A 20,190-nucleotide genomic window follows, 5' to 3' on the forward strand; every position below is an offset into this window, starting at 1 on the left:
TGAAACCATGGAACTTGGGTTTGCATTTTGCTATTTACAAAATGTGATCTTGGGCCATTTACTCAAATGTCACTGCCTGGTCTCTTACTCAGTAAAAAAGGATATCAGATATACGTAACTCATAGGGGCGCTGTCATGATATAATAACACAGCAATTGGTACTTAGTACATTTTTAATAACTGTTGATTATAAGTTTTGTCATTGTCTGTCCCTTGGGGGAAGGGACTTGTACTGAGAGCTGCAGGAAAAAGTGCTGGTGAGTCAGAAGGTCATGAGTGGTTTTATGAGTCAGGACAGGAGCAACATGCCAGCCTGTGCCACAGCAGAAGCTCAGAGTGATACCTTGTGTGAAACCCAGCCAGGCTGCCATGGGTTGACAAGCAGAGGCCCCCTTTGAATCTTCTGGCTACTTGTTCAAGTTTCCAATTTGAGGAATTACAATGATCTCTGAAAGAAGTCTCCTTCCATTTCAGTGGATTGAGCATTGTCATCCTTCTTATTCTTTTTTTTTTAAATTAATTTATTTACTATTCCAAATACATTTGTCTCTGCCTTCCGCCCACCACTTTCCTATATCCCCTCCTCTCTCTCCCTCCCTCAATCCTTCCCCACTTTGGCTTTGTGCATGAGTCCTCTCTATATGTTCCCTAACTTGCCCTTTCCCTTCCTCTTCCCCCACCCACTCCTCCGTCCTTCCCTCTTGTCTCTGTTGGTTTCTTTTCCTTTCAGTGTTGCTGGTCTTATTTTCCTTGTGTCTTTGTATTGTTGGTTTGGTTCCACTGATAGGTGAGATCATATGGTATTTGTCTTTCGCCCCCTGGCTTATTTCACTTAGCATAATGCTCTTTAGTTCCATCCATGCTGTAGTGGAGTTTAGTAGTTCTTTTTTTTTCTTTCTGCTGCATAGTATTCCATTGTGTAAATGTACCATAATTTTTTGATCCAATCACCTACTGATGGGCATGTAGGCTGCTTCCAACACTTGGCTATTGTAAATTGTGCTGCTATGAACATTGGGGTGCATAGGTTCTTTTGAATTGGCATTTTGGGATTCTTAGGGTATAGTCCCAGGAGGGGAATCGCTGGATCAAAAGGCAGTTCCATTTTCAGCTTTTTGAGGAAATTCCATACTGCTTTCCACAATGGCTGCACCAGTCTGCATTCCCAACAGTATACTACTGTTCCCTTTTCTCCACAGCCTCACCAGCACCTATTGTTTGTTGATCTGTTTATGATGGCCATTCTGAATGGTGTGAGGTCGTATCTCATTGTGATTTTGATCTGCATTTCTCTGATGGCTAGTGATGCCGAGCATCCTGCTTATTCTTACCATTGCCCAAATGTGGTCTTTGTAGAGGGGACACACTGTGCTTCTCCTCATGGCTAGAACAATCTTCCAAGAAACCATATTGTCTGCAAAACAAGCTATCAAAGGAAGATAGCTCAAAAGTCAAGCTAACAACTGGGCTTCTTTCTGATCTACAATGATTCAGATAACTGCCTGAGTTGATGTGCTTTCTTTGCTTGAGTAATGTTAGTTCATTGATTTGATCAATTTTTCTTCATCTTCTTGGCCCAGCCCATGCCTTCCATCTTGATTGTCATCCACAGCATAATAAAAGGTGACATTTTTGAGACCTTCCCATATGTCCACACTCTGCTTATCTCTTTGAAATATAACCTTATTTAATCCTCACAGTATTCCTTATGGAGAAGGTGTTATTTTTGTTTCCATTTTGTAGGTGAGGAAACTGACACTTGGACCAGTAGGGTAATTTACCCAAGGGCACATCACTGCTGGTGTATGTATTTGGAGGTGACCTCGAGGCTTACAATTCTTTCAGCCTTAAGCAGTCCTTTTAAAGTCAAGAAGAGAATACAAAGATGTGTGAAATAATGAAGCAAAGAAAGTAAGAAAAGAAACAGGATGGCCAGCATGGGAGATCAGGTGGTTGTCATGGGAGGAGACATAATATGAGATTAGAATGGTAATTTTTAAACTCAATTTATTAGGATGACATCAGTTAATAAAATTATATAGGTTTCAAGTTTAAAATTCTATAATCCATCATCTGTATATTGCATAGCGTGCTTATCACCCAATGTAAAATCTTCCATCAACATGCATTTGACCCCTTTTACTATTTTCCACCCACCCTCTTTCCCACTGTTAAACCACCATAGTCATGTTTGTGACTATGAGTTTTTGTTTGTGTGTTTTGTTTTTTTGTCCATTTGCTGCTTTCAGTTTTATGTCCTTGTGAAATCATATGGTCCTTGACATTTTCTGTCTAACTTATTTTTTTTAGTGTGACATATGCAAGAACCATCCATGTTGTTGCAAATGTCAGTATTTCAACTTTTCTTATGATTAAGTAGTATTCCATTGTATATATGTACCACATCTTCTTTATCCAATCATCTATTAAAGAACAAGTTGGTTGTTCCTATGACTTGGCCACCATGAACAATGCTGCAATAAACATAGAAGTATCTTTGCAAATAAATGTTTTCATATTTTTAAGGTAGATGCACAGAAGGATTGTTGGGTGATATATTAACTTTACTTTTAATTATTTGAGGAACCTCCATACTGTTTTCCATAGTGCCTGTACCATTTTGCATTTTTACCAGCAGTGAATGAGGTTTTTTTTTTTCCCACAACCTCTCCAACACTTATGATTACTTGTCTTGTGGATAACAGCCATTCTAACAATTGGAAGTAGTATCTCATTGTGCAATAGTTTTAATTTGCATTTCCCTAATAGCTAGTGAAGTTGAGCATTTTTTTTTTCCTTATACCTGTTGGCCATTTGTATGTCTTCTTGGGAGAATTGTCTATTCAGGTCCTCTGCTCATTTTTTATTGGATTGTTTCTGTTGTTGTTGAGGTGTATGAGTTCTTTATATATTTTGGACATTAACTTTTTACCAGAGGTGTTGCTTTCAAATATCTTTTCCCATTTAGTTGGTTGTCTTTTTGTTTGGTTGATGGTTTCTTTTGCTGTGCAGAAGATTTTTAGTTTGTTATAGTCCAAATTATTTATATTTGTTCTACTTTCATTACCTTTGAGGCCAAATTTGTAAAATCCTCTCCCGGACCTAGGTGCATAAGCAGACACATAGACCAATGGGAAAAAATGAGGTCCTAGAAATAAACCAACATTATATGGGCAAATAATTTTCAAGAAATGAGCCAAAAAACATACAATGCAGAAAATAAATCCCTTTCAATAAAAGGTGCTGAGAAAATTGGAAAGCCACATGCAAAGGACTGAAACAATTTGTCACCATGTTCAAAAAGTAACTCAAAATGGACCAGAGAGCTAAACATAAGACCTGAAACAATGAATTACATAGAAGAAAACATAGGTACTAAACTTATGGACTTTTATCTTAGGCATGATGATATTTTGATAGATGAAAAGAGGTAGGAAGACAATATTGCCTGATGTGGAATGTGAAGGAAGGGTCTGAAGTTGAGACAGAAGGAGCAAAGGCCATCACATCACATTAAGGTGAATATGGAACAACATCTTTGCTTTGAGGGAAGGAGGGAGGGGTGGGCAGGGGAAAAGGAAGGGAAGGGGCAAGTCAAGGAACATATAGCAAGGACTCATGGACAAAATCAAAGTGGGGAAGGATTGAGGGAGGGAGAGGGAGGAGGGGGCAGGGGAAAGTGGTGGGGGGAAGGCAGAGACAAATGTATTTGGAAAAATTAATTAATTAATTAAAAAATATGGAACAGCGAGTGTTACTTTAGGAACAAATAATATGTTCCATTATTAAATAGTATAGTTCATTTTATCTTACTGAAGGACAAAATTTGGATTATACAAACTAATGCTTGTTTTCTATGTTATTCATTCTAGAGAGAGGGAGAACAATTTATATCATCCATGGAAAAATATATTTTTTCTTGTATTTATAGAGATTGGTGGAGGAGAGAGCCAGTCATTTCAGCAGGGAAACCATTGAGTTTGTCACGAACAAAGGGAAGGTTTGAGGGGCCAAGTGGAGATCCAAGTGAGGAAGTGAGTGAGTGGAGATGAGAGTGGTGAGGTAGGGAAGAGAAATTATGTCAGTGAAGGAGGGCAGCCTTGGGGCAAGGGGCCCTAGAAATAGGCAGGAGGAGAAGATGAAGGGAACATGCAGGTAGAGTCAGCACATCCACTCTCAGTCCCTGTCACACTGGACTGGAAATATTTTGCAACACACCTGATATCTTGGGCAATAGTTTTGGGATGTGGGATTCACAGAGTAGGGATGAGTTCCATATTTGGGTTTGTATAGAGGAGAGGGATGGGGACAACTGTGGGAACTGAGACCCAACAGAGACTGTGAGCTCAAGGAGTGCTGGTATGGGAGTCACCAGTGTCCAAGAGAGTCCCTGTGTCCTGAGTGATCAAAGACTTCTGAGGGATCAGTGGCTTCTCACAGAGTGTAGAATAAAGGAGACCTCAGCTGGCATTTGGCCTTTCATATATGTCAATAAAAAATATCCTAAATGTTCAGCTATTCTTCACACAAAGTAACTTATGCTTGGTCTTGCTGTTTTTGCTTATATCTGCCAGTTCTAACAAAAAGTCAGTTAGAAACAGATACTCCCCAAGAGTAACTGGTACTTTCATTATTTATGGCTTAGTTTCAGGTTATATGTTGTCTCCTTCCCTTTCTCTTTTTATTGATCTCACCAGTATTTGAAGATTGGTATATGGTATAGCTGTTTACACAGTGGTCAATTTTGTGATTTCCCCTTCCACAGAGACTTATGGGCCAAAAAGAAATTCCCCCTTCTTTTCCTGGGGTCCTGAAGTTTTTCCTTCATGGTTACTTCTGCTCATCATCTCTTGTGCAAGCAGACTCATGGGCATAACCTCCCCCTCCCCCAGCCTGGCCTTCACAGGACAGCTCTGTTGTTGAGATTCTCACACTTGTGCTGACAATTTATGTGACAGCTCCAAACTTTCCACAAAGTTTAAACCATTGATCAGTCCCTGCCACTGCACCCCTACCACACACACCCGAACCTGAATTATTCTGAGAACTGTTGATTCATATTTCAAATGAGGACACATGAGTAGACAAGAATAGAGCTAAAGATAGTCAAGCCTCAGTTCTCAAAAAGAAGATAGCATTGAAGTAGATTATTATTATTCCCATTTTACAGATTAGAAAACCGAAGCTGTTTCTGCCTAGTAGGAGGGACAGGAGGACTAACAGTTGGCAGAAAAGAGAGAAATATGTATGCATCCTACTTATCAAAGCTCCCTAGAAGGAGACCATGTGGTGAGCCTTCCACCTGCACCCCAGCAGCCATGAGGAGGTCTCTTTAACAAAGTCCTCAATTTATGAAGAATTATTGGGTTATCTTTAGAACCTGGCTTCTAGAGTTCTTCCACGAAGAAGCATTTTTTCTTTAGAGACTCCCAGCAGCATTCACACATCCAAGCTACTAAGAAAAGTGCTCAGAATATAGGTTAGGTCAATTGAAATGAACCAGATGAAAACTTGGCCTGCATATGAATGTGGGGGACTAAGAGAAAGAAGAACAACAGGACCCCTTTCACAGGAGGCTTTAGCAATCCTTGTGGACCCATCACAGGAATCTTGCTAGTCATTAGATGTAATTAAACCAGCCAAAGGAAGATGTGGTCAGTGGAGGGCTGGTTTCCAGTGGCCTCATGGTTTCCATTAGGTACCTTGATTAATTTCATTGCTACCTGATAACAAAAGACAAAGTCATTTTGTGACTCTTCTAGCATTGCTGTGCTTTTAAATAACTTATAGGGATTTGGTGCCCCAGACAGAAAGCGAATTTAGTATGGGAAACACACAATTTTCTATTAGGGAGCATTGCTTGAGTCCCCTGTTGTGTAATCTTGAGAAAATTACTCTCTCTCATTGATTGTATTTTTAGATCTTTAAAAAAAAAAGGATAGAGCTTTGTATCTCACAGAGTACATGTAAGAATTCGTCAGGTCATGATAGAGTCTGGGAGCTTAAAATATGCATTAAATAATTTAATCTGTCAAGGATTGTAGCAACAGATGTCAGACCTCAGGGAATGTCTGTAGTACAAAGGAGAAGCTTGTCCTCAGCTTCCCTTTTCTAAAACTGTGCTCCCACTCAGTGGTTTCTTCTGCCCACTTCAGTCACCAAATGTGTGGATGTCTTATCTACAGCACTGACTATCAAGAAAATGTCAGTAGAAACTATTTCTATGTTCTATAAGAATAGGAAGATTCTTGGTCCTCAAGATGAAGTGTCTTTCTGAGCAGGTGTGTAGTCATTGGATAATCAAGCTATATTTTTCCAGAGCATAATTTTACTCCATAATAAATAATTTTAAACATTGTTTTTATATTTGGAAACATTTGGCTATATCAGGAAGTAAACTTCAGAGTTGTTTATTTATTTATTTTCTTCTAACAAAACTTTATTTTTCCCTTATAAATCAACATGTAAAATCCCATAGTAATTCTGTGACTTATTTATTTATTATTATTATTTGTTGAGTTTACTGGGGTGACATTGGTTAACAGAGCCATACAGGTTTAAATTGCACAACTCAACAAAACCTTATCTGCATTTTGCGTACTGTATCATGTGTCCACCACCCAAAGTAAAGACCTTTTTGGTCCTCCCGTTTTTATCCCCTCTTTGCCCTCTTCAACCTCCTCCACCCCTCTTTTCCTCTGGCCATCAACATGCTCTTGCCTGTGTCCATGTATTTTACATATATGTATATGAATTACATTGCTTAATCCTTTAACTTTTTATTCATCCAGGCTCCCAACAGTCCTCCCCTTTGACAGCTGTCAGTCTGTTCTATGTATTTATGCTTCTGTTTCTATTATGTTTGTTAAATTACTTTCTTCATTAGATTACACATATAAGTGAGATCATATAGTATTTATATTTCACTGACTGGCTTATTTCACATAGCATAATATTCCCCAGGTCCATCTATGCTGTTGAAAAAGATGAGAGTTCCTTTTTTTTAAATTCATTACACCGGATGGAATTGCATTGTGTAAATGTCCCACAGCTTTCTTATTTACCCATCTACTAATGGGCACTTGGACTGTTTCCAGATCTTGGCTACTGTAAATAATGCTGCAATGAATATAGGGGTGTATATATTTCTTGAACTAATTAGTTAATTAATTTTATATTGTTCTATTACAGGTGTCCCAATTTTTCCCATTGCTCTTCCCTGCTCTGCCCACCCACCGCTCCCACTGTCAATCCTCACCCTGTTGTCCATGTCCATGGGTCATTTATTCTTTTTCTTTAACTAGGCCCTTCCCCTTTACTCCCTTATCCCCCTCCCATGTCCCCTCTGGAACTTGTCAGTCTGTTCCTTGTTCCGTGCCTCTGGTTCTATTTTGCTTGTTTGTTTGTTTTGTTCTTTAGGTTGCTCTTATTGGTGAGGTCATATGATATGTCTTTCACAGACTGGCTTATTTCACTCAGCATAACACTCTCCACTTCCTTCCATGCTAGCACAAAAGGTATGAGTTCCTTCTTTCTTTTTGCTGATAACATCCCATTGCGTAAAGGTACCACAGTTTTTTTATCTACTCATCTTCTGATGGGCATGTAGGCTGTTTCGAGCACTTGGCTTTTATAAATAACACTGCTATGAACATTGGGGTGCATAGGTTCTTTTGAATTAGTATTTCAGGATTCTTAGGGTGTAATTCTAGAGTGGAATCACTGGATCAAAAAGTAGTTCCACTTTTAGTTTTTTGAGGAAATTCCTCAAGAGGAAAAATACTGTTTTGAGTATTGATAAAAAATACTGTTTTCCACAGTGACTGTACCAGTCTGCATTCCTACCAACAGTGTACTAGGGTTCCCTTTTCTCCACAGCCTCACCAGCACTTGTTGCTTGTTGATTTGTTAATGATGACCATTATGACCAGTATGAAGTGTCATCTCATTGTGGTTTTACTTTGCACGTCTCTGAGGGCTAGTGATGTTGTGCATTTTTTCATATGGCTATGGGCCATCTGTATGTCCTCCTTGGAAAAGTGTCCGTTCAGGTCCTTTACCCATTTTTTAATTGGATTATTTGTCTTTCTGGTGTTGAGTCATATGAGTTCTTTATATATTTTGGAGATCAAACCCTCGTCCAAGGTATAGTTGCCAAATATGTTTACTCATATGGTTGGTTTTTCAATTTTGCTCATGTTTTCTTTAGCTGTGCAAATGCTTTTAAATTTTATGTAGTACTATTTGTTTATTATTTTTTAAATTTCCCTTGCCCTAGAGAATGTATCAGTGAAAATATTGCTGTGTGGGATGCTGAAGTTTTACTGCCTATGTTTTCCTCTAGGACTTTTATAGTATCATGGCTTATGTTTAAGTCTTTTATCCATTTTGAGTTCATTCTGGTGTATGGTGTAAGTTGGTCTAGTTTCATTTTTTTTTTTGCATGTGCTATTCCATGTTTCCCAGTACCATTTGTTGAAGAAGTTATTTTTACTCTATTTTATGTTTCTGTTCCTTTTGTCAAATATTAATTGACCATAGTGACATGGGCTTATTTCTGGGCTCTCTATTCTGTCCATTGATCTCTGTATCTGTTCTTATGCCAGTACCAGACTTTTTTGATTATAGTGGCCTTGTAGTATAGTTTGATATCAGGTATTGTGATCCCTCATGCTTTGTTTTTCTTTCTCAAAATACTGTGGCTCTTTGGGGTCATTTTTTGTTCCATTATGTATTTGAAAGATTTGTTCTCTGAAATCTGTGAAATATGTCATTGGTATTTTAATATGGATTGCATTGAAGCTATAGATTGCTTTTGGGTGGTGTGGATATTTTAATGATAATGAATCTTTCAATTCATGAGCATGGTATACACTTTGATTTGTTTGTGTCCTCCTTAATGTCTTTCTTCAGTTTCCATATTTCTGAGTACAGGTCTTTTGCCTCTTTGGTCAGGTTTATTCCTAGGTACTTTATTTTCTTGTTGCTATAGGAAATGGGATTTTTTTTTCCTAGTTTCTGTTCCTGATATTTTCTTTTGTACAGAAATGCCTTCAATTTCTGAATATTGACTTTGTATCCCAGTATTTTTGCCAAATTCACTTATTTGGTCAAGGAGTTTTTTTAGTGGAGCCTATAGGGTTTTCTATGTACACTATCAGGTCATCTGCAAATAATGACAGTTTTGCTTCATCCTTCCCAATTTGGAAACCTTTTATTTCTTTTTGTTTTCTGGTATCTGTGGCTAGAACTTCCAATGCTATGCTGAGAGTGGTGAAAGTGGACATCCTTGTCTTGTTCCTGATGTTATGGGGAAAACTTGAGTTGTCCTTTGAGTATGAAGTTGGCTGTAGGTTTCTTGTATATGGATTTCTTATGTTGAGGTATGCTCCCTGTATTTCCACTGCTGAATTTTTTTTTTATCATAAGTGGGTGAGGTACTTTATCAAACTCTTTTTCAGTGTCTATTGATATGATCATATGATTTTGTCTTTCATTTTCTTTATGTGGTTTCTTACATTTATTGATTTGCACATACAATACCAACCTTGCATCCTTGGGAAGAATCCTCCTTGATTATAGTGTATGATCTTTTTAATATATTGCTGAATGTGGTCTCCAATATTTTGTTGAGGACTTTAGCCTCTATGTTCATCAGTGATATTAACCTGTAGTTTTCTCTCTCTGTTGTATCTTTACCTGGTTTTGGAATTAGGATAATACTGGCCTAATAAAAACAATTTGGGAGTCTTCCCCCTTCTTGAATTTTTTGGAATAGTTTGAGAAGGACAGTAGTTAGCTCTTCTCTAAATGTTTGTAATATTCACCAATGAACTATCCAGTCCAGGGCTTTTGTGTGCTGGGAGTTTTTTGATTACTGCTTCAACTTCACTAATCGTTATTGGTCTATTCAGGTTTTCTGCTTTCTCTCAATTCAGTTTTGGAAAATTATGTGTTTCTAGAAATTAGTCCATTTCCCCCAGGTTGTCAAATTTCTTGGCATGTATTTGTTCATAGTAATTTCTTACAATCTTTTGTATTTCTCTGGTATCAGTTATAATTTCTCTTCTTTCATTTCTGATTTTATTTATTTTGGTCCTCTCTCTTTTTTTCTTAATGAGTCTGGTTAAGGGTTCATCAATTTTGTTTATTTTTTCAAAGAACTAGCTCCTGGATTTATTGATCCTTTGAATTGTTCTTTCGGTCTCTATGCCATTTAATTGTATTTTGATCTTGATTATTTCCTTCCTTCTACTCATTCTGGCCTTTGTTTCCTGTTGTTCTTCTAGTTCTTGTAAATATAGGGTTAGGTTGTTTATTTGACATTGTTTTTATTAGGTAGACCTGTATTGCTGTGAACTTCTCTGTCAGAACTGCATTTGCTGTGTCCAGTAGGTTTTGGACTCTTGTATGTTCATTTTCATTTGTTTCCAGAAACTTTTTGATTTCTTTCTTGGTCTCATTGTTAAACCATTCATTATTTAATAGCATGTTATTCAGTATCCGTGAGTTTGAGTGTTTTCAAATTTTTTCCTTGAGGTTGATTTCCAGTTTTAAGCCATTTTGGTCCAGGAAATTTTGCGATATGATTTCGATATTCTTGAGTTTGTTGAGGCTTGTTTTGTGACATAGCCTGTGGTCTATTTTTGAAAATGTTCCATGCATATTTGAAAAGGATGTGTATTTTTCTTCTTTGGGAGGAAAGTTCTGTATATATCAATTAAGTCTACTTGATCTAGAGTGTTGTTCAATGACAATGCCACAACATCCTCGTTGATTCTTTGCTTGGAAGATCTATCCATTGACAAGGGGGTATTAAAATCCCCTACTATAATTGTGTTGCTGTCAATATCTTTCTTGAAGTGCTACAAGATTTTCCTTATATATTTTGGTGCTCCTCTTTTGGGAGCCTATATTTTTATAAGGGTTGTATCTTCTTGATGGTTTATTCCCTTAAGTATTATATAGTGTCCCCCTTTATCTCTCTTTATGGCTTTTGTTTTATAGTCAATTTTGTATGATATAAGTATTGCTATCCCAACTTTTTTTTCAGGTCCACTTGCTTGGAATATTTATTTCCATTCCTTCACTTTCAGTCTGTGTAGATCTTTTGTTTGCAGATGGGTCTTTTATAGACAGTATATATGTGGGTCATGTTTTTGTATCCATTCAGCTACTCTATGTATTTTGATTACAGCATTTAATCCATTTACATTTAAGGTTATTATTGATAGATACTTATTCATTGCCATTTCCCCTTTGTTCTTGTGTTCTTCTGTCTCTTTTTTTCTTCTACTTCTTTAAGCAGTCCCTTTACCATTTCCTGCAATTCTGGTTTGGCGGAGATGTGTTCCTTTGTCCTTTCTTTGACTGGGAACCTCCTTACTTAGCCTTCTATTTAAATAAGAGACTTGCTGTGTAGAGTACTCATGGAGGCAGGCCTTTGCTTTTCATTACTTGGAATATTTCTTTTCTATTTTTTTTTTTCAATTTCAGATTATCTGGCTTCTTCTTTTTTTCTTTTTTTTTTAATTTACTTTTTAAATACATTTGTCTCTGCCTCCCCCCCACCTCTTTCCCTTGCACCCTCCCACCTTCCCTCCCTCAGCTCTTCCCCTTTGGTTTTGTCCATGAGTCCTTGCTATATGTTCCTTGACTTTCCCCTTCCCTTCCCTTTCCCTGCCGCCCCCCTTCTCTCTTGTCTCTGTTGATTTCTTTTCCTTTCAGTGTTGCTGGCATATTTTCCTTGCATTTTTGTATTGTTGGTTAGGTTCCGCTTATAGGTGAGATCATATGGTATTTGTCTTTCGTCCCCTGGCTTATTTCGCTTAGCATGATGCTCTCCAGTTCCATCCATGCTGTCGCAAAGTTTAGTACTTCCTTTTTTCTTTCTGCTGCGTAGTACTCCATTGTGTATATGTACCATAATTTTTTGATCCAATCATCTACTAATGGGCATTTAGGTTGCTTCCAAGACTTGGCTATTGTAAATTGTGCTGCTATGAACATTGGGGTGCATAGGTTCTTTTGTATTGGCGTTTTGGTGTTCTCAGGGTATAGTCCCAGCAGGGGAATCGCTGGATCAAAAGGCAGTTCCATTTTCAGCTTTCTGAGGAAATTCCACACTGCTTTCCACAGTGGCTGCACCAGTCTGCATTCCCACCAACAGTGGACTAGGCTTCCCTTTTCTCCACAGCCTCGCCAGCACCTGTTGTTTGTGGATCTGTTTATGATGGCCATTCTGACCGGTGTGAGGTGGTACCTCATGGTGGTTTTGATCTGCATTTCTCTGATGGCTAGTGATGCTGAGCATCCTTTCAATTGTCTCTGGGCCCTCTGTATCTCCTCCTTGGAAAAGCGTCTGCCCAGGTCCTTTGCCCATTTTTTGATTGGATCGTTTGTCTTCTTGGAGTGGAAGCGAGTGAGTTCTTTATATATCTTGGAGATCAAACCTCTATCTGATGTATCATTAGCAAATATATTTTCCCATACGGTTGGCTCCCTTTTCATTTTGCTGATGTTTTCTTTTGCCATGCAGAAGCTTCTTATTTTGATGAGGTCCCACTTGTTTATTCTTTCCTTTATGTCCCTTGCTTTAGGAGACATATCAGTGAAAAAATTGCTGCGTGGGATATCTGAGAGTTTCCTGCCAATGTTCTCCTCGAGGACTTTGATGGTGTTGCGACTTCTATTTAAGTCTTTTATCCATCTTGAGTTTATTTTTGTGTATGGTGTCAGCTGATGATCCAATTTCAATTGTTTGCATGTAGCCGTCCAGCTCTCCCAACACCATTTGTTGAAGAGGCTGTTATTGCGCCATTTTATGCTTCTGCCCCCTTTGTCGAATATTAGATGCCCATAGAGACCTGGGCTTATTTCTGGGCTTTCTATTCTGTTCCATTGGTCTATGGGTCTGTTCTTGTGCCAGTACCAGATTGTTTTGAGTATGGTGGCTTTGTAGTAGAGTTTGATGTCCGGTATTGTGATCCCTCCTACTTTCTGTTTCTTTCTCAAAATTGCTGCGGCTATTCGGGGTCGTTTATGGTTCCATATAAATTTTTGAAATGTCTGTTCTATTTCTGTGAAATACGTCATTGGTATCTTAATAGGGATTGTGTTGAATCTATAAATTGCTTTGGGTAGTATGGACATTTTGAGGATATTAATTCTTCCAATCCATGAGCACGGTATATGCTTCCATTTATTTGTGTCTTCCTTAATTTCTTTTTTCAATGTTGTATAGTTTTCTGCATACAGATCTTTTGTGTCTTTGGTTAAATTTATCCCTAGGTACTTTATCTTTTTTCGTGCTATATCGAATGGAATATTTTTTCTGATTTCTTCTTCTTCTATTGCATTGCTGGTGTACAAAAACGCCTTTGATTTCTGAATGTTGACTTTGTATCCTGCTGTTTTGCCAAATTCGTTTATTAGGTTGAGTAGTTTTTTGGTAGAGTCTACAGGGTTCTTTATGTACACTATCATGTCATCTGCAAACAATGATATTTTTACTTCCTCCTTTCCTATTTGGATGCCTTTTATCTCTTTCTCTTGTCTGACCGCTGTGGCTAGGACTTCCAATACGATGTTGAAAAGAAGCGGTGAGAGCAAACATCCTTGTCGTGTTCCCGATCTTAGTGGGAAAGCTTTCAGTTTTTGCCCGTTGAGAATGATATTAGCTGTAGGTTTTTCATATATGGCCTTTATTACGTTGAGGAATGCCCCATTTATTCCCATTTTGCTGAGTGTTTTGATCATCAATGGGTGCTGTACCTTGTCAAATGCTTTTTCTGCATCTATCAAGATGATCATGTGGTTTTTGTCTTTTCTTTTATTGATGTGGTCTATCACATTTACTGATTTGCGTATATTGAACCATCCCTGCATCCCTGGGATGAATCCCACTTGATCGTGGTGGATAATCTTTTGAATGTATTGCTGGATGCGGTTTGCCAATATTTTGTTGAGGATTTTAGCATCTATGTTCATCAGCGAAATTGGCCTGTAGTTTTCTTTTTTTGTAGGGTCTTTATCTGGTTTTGGGATCAGGGTGATGCTGGCCTCATAGAAGGAGTCTGGGAGTCTTCCCTCCTCTTGGATTTTTTGGAATAGTCTGAGAAGGACAGGGGTTAGCTCTTCCTTAAATGTTTTGTAAAATTCTCCTGGGAAACCGTCTGGCCCTGGACTTTTGTGTGCTGGGAGTTTCTTGATTACTGCTTCAATTTCCCCAACTGTTATCGGTCTGTTCAAGCTTTCTGTTTCTTCCTCCTTCAGTGTTGGAAGATCATACTTTTCTAAAAATTTGTCCATTTCATCCAGATTTTCAAATTTCTTGGCATATAATTGTTCATAATAGTTTCTGATGATCATTTGTATTTCTGTGGTATCAGTTGTTATTTCTCCTCTTTCATTTCTGATATTATTAATTTGGGTCCTCTCCCTTTTTGTCTTGATGAGTCTGCTTAATGACTTGTCAATTTTATTTATCTTCTCAAAGAACCAGCTTCTGGATTGGTTGATCCTCTGAATTGTTCTTTTTGTCTCTATGTCATTCAGTTCTGCTCTAAATTTGACTATTTCCTTCCTTCTACTTACTCTGGGATTTATTTGTTGTTGTTTCTCCAGTTCTTGAAGTTGTAGTGTTAGGTGTTTTCTTTGAAATGTTTCTATCTTTTTAAGGTAAGCCTGTATTGCTATGAACTTCCCTCTCAGGACAGCCTTTGCTGTGTCCCATAGGTTTTGGACAGTTGTCTGTTCATTTTCATTTGTTTCCAGAAATTTTTTGATTTCTTCTCTTATCTCCTTATTGACCCATTCATTGTTGAATAGTGTACTGTTCAGTCTCCATGAGTTTGCAAGTTTTTGAAGTTTCTCTTTGAGGTTGATTTCGAGTTTCAAGGCCTTGTGGTCTGAGAAAAAGTTTGGTATTATTTCAATTTTCCTGAATTTGCTGAGGCTTGCTTTGTGTCCTATCATGTGGTCTATCTTTGAAAAACTGCCATGAGCATTTGAAAAGAATGTGTATTTTTCTTCTTTGGAATGTAAGGTTCTATATATGTCAGTTAAGTCTCTTTGATTCAGTGTGTCACTCAGCGCCACAATATGTTTATTAATGTTTTGTTTGGAAGATCTGTCCATTTTTGACAGTGGGGTGTTGAAATCCCCTAGTATCAGTGTGTTGCTGTCTAATCTTTTTTGAAGTCATCCAACAATTTCCTTATAAACTTGGGGGCTCCTATATTGGGAACATATAAGTTTACAATGTTGATGTCTTCTTGATAGATTCTTCCTTTAAGTATGATAAAGTGCCCCTCTGGGTCTCTCTTTATGGCCTTTGCTTTGAAATCTACTTTGTCTGATACAAGTATGGCAACGCCAGCCTTTTTCTCATGTCCATTTGCTTGGAATATTGTTTTCCATCCCTTTACTTTCAATCTGTGTAGGTCTTTTGCTCTGAGGTGGGTCTCTTGTAGGCAGCATATGTGTGGGTCATGTTTTCTTATCCATTCAGCTACCCTGTGTCTTTTGATTGGGGCATTTAGTCCATTCACATTGAGAGATATTACTGATAGAAATTTACTCATCTTTTCTCTTTGTACTTGTTTTCCTCTCTGTCTCATTCTTTTCCTTCATCTGCTTATACCAGTCCCCTTAGCATATCTTGGAGTGCTGGTTTGGTAGAGATGTATTCTTTTAGCTTTCTTTTGTCTGGGAAACTCCGTATTTCTCCTTCTATTTTAATGGAGAGCCTAGCTGGGTAGAGCAGCCTTGGCTGTAGGCCCTTGCTTTTCATGGCTCGGAATATTTGTTGCCATTCCCTTCTGGCTTGTAGTGTTTCTGTTGAGAAGTCAGCTCCTAGGCGTATCGGGGTCCCCTTGTATGTTACTTTCTCCTTCTCCCTTGCTGCCTTGAGGATTCTCGCTTTGTCTTGGACATTTGCCATTTTAATGATGATGTGTCTTGGAGTGGACCTCCTTGGGTCCCTCTTGAGTGGGGTCCTCTGTGCCTCCTGGATCCATGAGAGCCTTTCTCTCCTCAAATTAGGGAAATTTTCCATCATTACTTTTTCGAGGAGGTTCTCTATTCCTTACTCCTCTTCTTCTCCATCTGGTATCCCTATTATACGGATATTATTGCGTTTCAGGTTGTCCTGCATTTCCCTCAATGCCTCTTCATTCTTTTTGAGTCGTTTTTCCATTTCTTGGTCTTTCTGGGAGCTTTTTTCTACCTTGTCCTCCATCTCACTGATTCGATCCTCGGCTTCATCCAGCCTGCTTTGGATTCCTTCTACTGTGTTCTTCAATTCAGAAATGGTATTCTTCATATCCTCTTGTGTCTTCTTGAGAGTTTCTATGTCCTTTTCCAGGCTGATATAGTTTGCTGTAAGATCCTGATAGTTTCTCTGCAGTTTCTCATAGTTCTCTTTGAGCTGGCTGAGCTCATTGAGCTTCCTTAGAACCATTGTTTTGAATTCTGTATCTGATAGTTCCCTTGCCTCTATTTCATTTAGCTCTCTCTGTGGGGAGTCCCTTTTTCCACTCATTTGGGGGAAACTTCTTTTTCTTCCCATTTTTGTGAGAGTCTGTTAAGTATTTTTGTCCTTTTCTTTCTGGGCTTGCCTCTGATGATGTCAGTTGTTGACCCTATAGGGCCTTGGGTTGTTTGTTTGAGCCTTTCAGGAGTCTAATGCCTGTGTCTGACTCCTGCTTGAAGCAGCTCTGTGACCCCTTCGGTCAGGGCTGAGCTATTTTTTGGGATCTCTCTGCGCTCTCACGCGGGCTCCTTGAGCGCGTTCCCAGCACGGCAGGGTCCCCCACCTGCCTGGGCTCGCATGTGCTTGCCCCAGACCAGGGGGCTTATTCGCGACCTCCTGTACTCATCTGGCCTCCCTGACACGGGAGCTTTGCGGCACTGGTCAGTTTAGGGTCTTCTATTGTGTGTTTTCCCCGCTTTTGGCTCTTTGGGTGTGTTGCTTGCCCTCGCCAAATGGGGACTACGGAAATGGGAGGAAATCAGCTCTAGGACTCTCCGGTTAATCCTGTTTCTGGTCTCTCCTCCAGGGACTCTGGGCAGCTCTACTTATTTTGTGGGCTGCTCCGCAATCGCGGTGGGTAGGTCAGTTTACGCCTGCCCTTGCCCCTCTGTGCACTCCCTCGCAGGCCGTATGGGTGCCAGTCTGTGTGAGGCCTTGCCGGCAGGTGCAAGCGTTCGCCAGCCCGCGTGGGTCACACACACGCTCACCAACCCTCGCCGGTCACTCAGCGCACGTGTGTGCGCCTGCTCTGGGTGTTTTGTGGGTGTCTATGTTTGCTTTTCAGCTTTTGGCTCTTTGGGGGTGTGGCCTCTTCCCGCGCAATGGAGACTACGGCAAGGAGAAGGAGTCGGGACTCCCCGGTTCCTCCTCCCGTTCTTTCCCCAATGCCTCCGTTTTTAGTCTCCCCTCAGGGGCCTCTGGACAGTTCTGTGACCCCTTCGGCCAGGGATCCAACCCCTGTGTGGACTGCGTTTCAATCACAGGCAGTCTGGTTCATGTGCGCCCCGCTTCTGCCTCTTTGGGGTCGCGCCTTTCCAGCCTACAATGGAGACTACCATACGGGGAGGGAGTCGGGACTCCCCGGTTCCTCCTCCCGTTCTTTCCCCAATGCCACTGTCTCCAGTCTCTCCTCAAGGCTCTCCCAGCCAGTCTGCACTCAGCCCCGTAGCTCACAGGCGTACAAGCTGTGTGCGGAGCGCACAAAAGGCAGGTTAATTGATTCCCTTATGTCTGAGCGAGATGGTAGCTGCAGAGTGGGAAGTGCATTATCACCCGGGCTCCACGGGCCGCCGTGTCAGTTTTCTTCACAAAGTTTTCCTCACCAGTCTTTTCCCAGGCACCAGCCCACCCTGCTGCCGCCTCTACCCAGCGATCAAGGAGGGTGGCTGCCGCTGCAACTTTTGCGTTTGCCCTTTAAATGTCTTTTTGCATCCCCAGCCACCTGTCTCTGGCAGAGAGCAGCCCTAAGCTTTTTGGGGTTGCGTTTTGTCTGTATTTTCTCGGCTTTAGCTGCTGTAGTTTAGGGGTTCCTGTTTATGATTCAGACCCCGTTCTTCTCGGGGGGACGCTAACTGGCCATTTCAATGTCCCTCTGGTGCCAGTGCCCGTGCGCACCCAGCCCACCCTCTCGAGCCTCCACCGCAATTCTCACCCGTTGGGATGTGTGAGAGTAGAATCCACTGTCCGCGGCACCGAGGCTCCTCTCCCACTATTGCTCCACTGCTTTCCAGGTGATTACTCCATTATTTAGTTGCAATTCCAGTTTGGTTTTGGGAGGAGGTCAGCGTGACTCCCTTTCACTCCTCCGCCATCTTTTTTCCTCATTACTTGGAATATGTCTTGCCATTCCCTTCTGGCTTGTGGTGTTTCTGCTGAGTAATCAGCTGATAGCCTTATCAGGGCTCCCTTGTATGTTACTAACTGTTTCTCCCTTGATGCCTTTAATATTCTCTTTCTCTTTAAATTTTCCCTTTCTTATTATGATGTGTCTTGGAGTGGGCCTCTTTGGATTTATCTTGATTGGGATCCTCTGTGCTTCCTGAACTTGTATGATTTTTTTTTCTCTCATCAAGTTAGGGAAGTTTCCTGTCATTACTTTTTTAGACAGGTTTTCTATGTGTTGCTCCTCTTCTCCTCCTTCTGGTGTTCCTATGATATGGATATTATTACATTTCATATTTTCCAGGAGCTCCCTTAAACCCTCTTCATTCTTTTTTGGACTTTTTTCATTTTATTGTTCTCTCTGGGAATTTTTTTCTACCTTGTTCTCCAGCTCACTGATTTGATCCTCTGTTCCATCTAACCTGCTTTTAATTCCTTCTACTGTATTCTTTAATTCAGAAATTGTAGTCTTCATTTCCTTCTGGCTCTTATTGATAGTTTCTATGTCTTTTTTCAGGCTGACATAGTTAGCAGTAAGTTTCCTGTTTCTTCCCTGTAGTTCTTTGTTGTTCTCACTGAGTCATTGAGATTCCTTACAACTATTATTTTGAACTCGCTGTCTGATAGTTTACTTGCTTCTATTTCATTTAGCATTCTTTCTGAGGATTCCCTATTTCATTTTATTTTGTTTTTTTCTTTGGCCCCCCATTATAGGGGAGATTCTTCTTGTTTGTTATAGTTTCTTGGATTGATTGCTTTGATTCCCTGTCTTCATGGTGTGAACTTAAATAGTTAAAGACCTGTAGGATTCAGTGCTGCAGTCTCCCTGATCCTGATCTTGATGTTCTTGGGATGCTGTTTATTCCATTTATGTTGGCTTACTGGTTGTAGTTGGGTTTTGATTTTTATTCGGTCATTCCTTGATGAGTCTTTCTCTTCTGCTGGCTGACTGAGAGTCACTCTGCCCACCATGCCTTATATGCTATTGTGCAGGCACTGCCAGAACAAAACCACACAGCTCTGGAAACAAACCCACACCCCCAAAAATAACCCCCACCCTCAACCACACTATCAACAGCAAATAAGCCAATAGTAATGTGTTTAAAGAGATTAAGACTATTATAAAAAAGAAAGAATGAATATGAGATGACTAACAGAAAGACAATGTTTTTGAGAGGTGAGAAGGAGGAGCAATAATGAGAGTAGGGAATCAGAGTCAGATGAATGGAGAAAGAAAGTAAAATTTACATCATAAATAAAAAAGGGAATGAAGAAGGCATAATGGAGCAAATGAAGGGAAGCATATAGTCTTAGGTTTAAACAGAAATTTAAAAAGGTAAAGTGAGAAAGGGAAAGAAAAAGAAAAAAATAAGTAAGTAAATTTAAAAAAGGAACCAAATCAGAGAAAAAGATCCACCACAGCACTATCAACAACAAATGAACTAAGATTAATATAGGTGTGATGGAAGTAAGAGACAACAAAGAAAGAAAAGCTTCATAGATGTCTAGAGGAATGGGAAGTGATTTTGAGATGATAGGAGAAGGACTACTAAAAGTGAGGAATGAAAACCAGGCTAAGACAGGGAAAAGTTAAAATATGAGACAAAAAAAAAAAAAAATGGCAGGAGGCAGGCAGAATGAACTTGGAGAGGGGAGTGGTAAAATTCGAGATTTGAAATGCCAACATAGTGTAGACCTAGAGATAAAATTGAATACATGCACCAACAGCCACTCTATCTACACCCAATGAGCAAAGATTTATAAAGGTGGAGAGA

The sequence above is a fragment of the Pteronotus mesoamericanus genome, unplaced genomic scaffold (assembly GCF_021234165.1).
Source record: "Pteronotus mesoamericanus isolate MK-2021 breed Mesoamerican mustached bat unplaced genomic scaffold, CSHL_Meso_final scaffold_31, whole genome shotgun sequence".
In the NCBI taxonomy this organism is placed as follows: domain Eukaryota; kingdom Metazoa; phylum Chordata; class Mammalia; order Chiroptera; family Mormoopidae; genus Pteronotus; species Pteronotus mesoamericanus.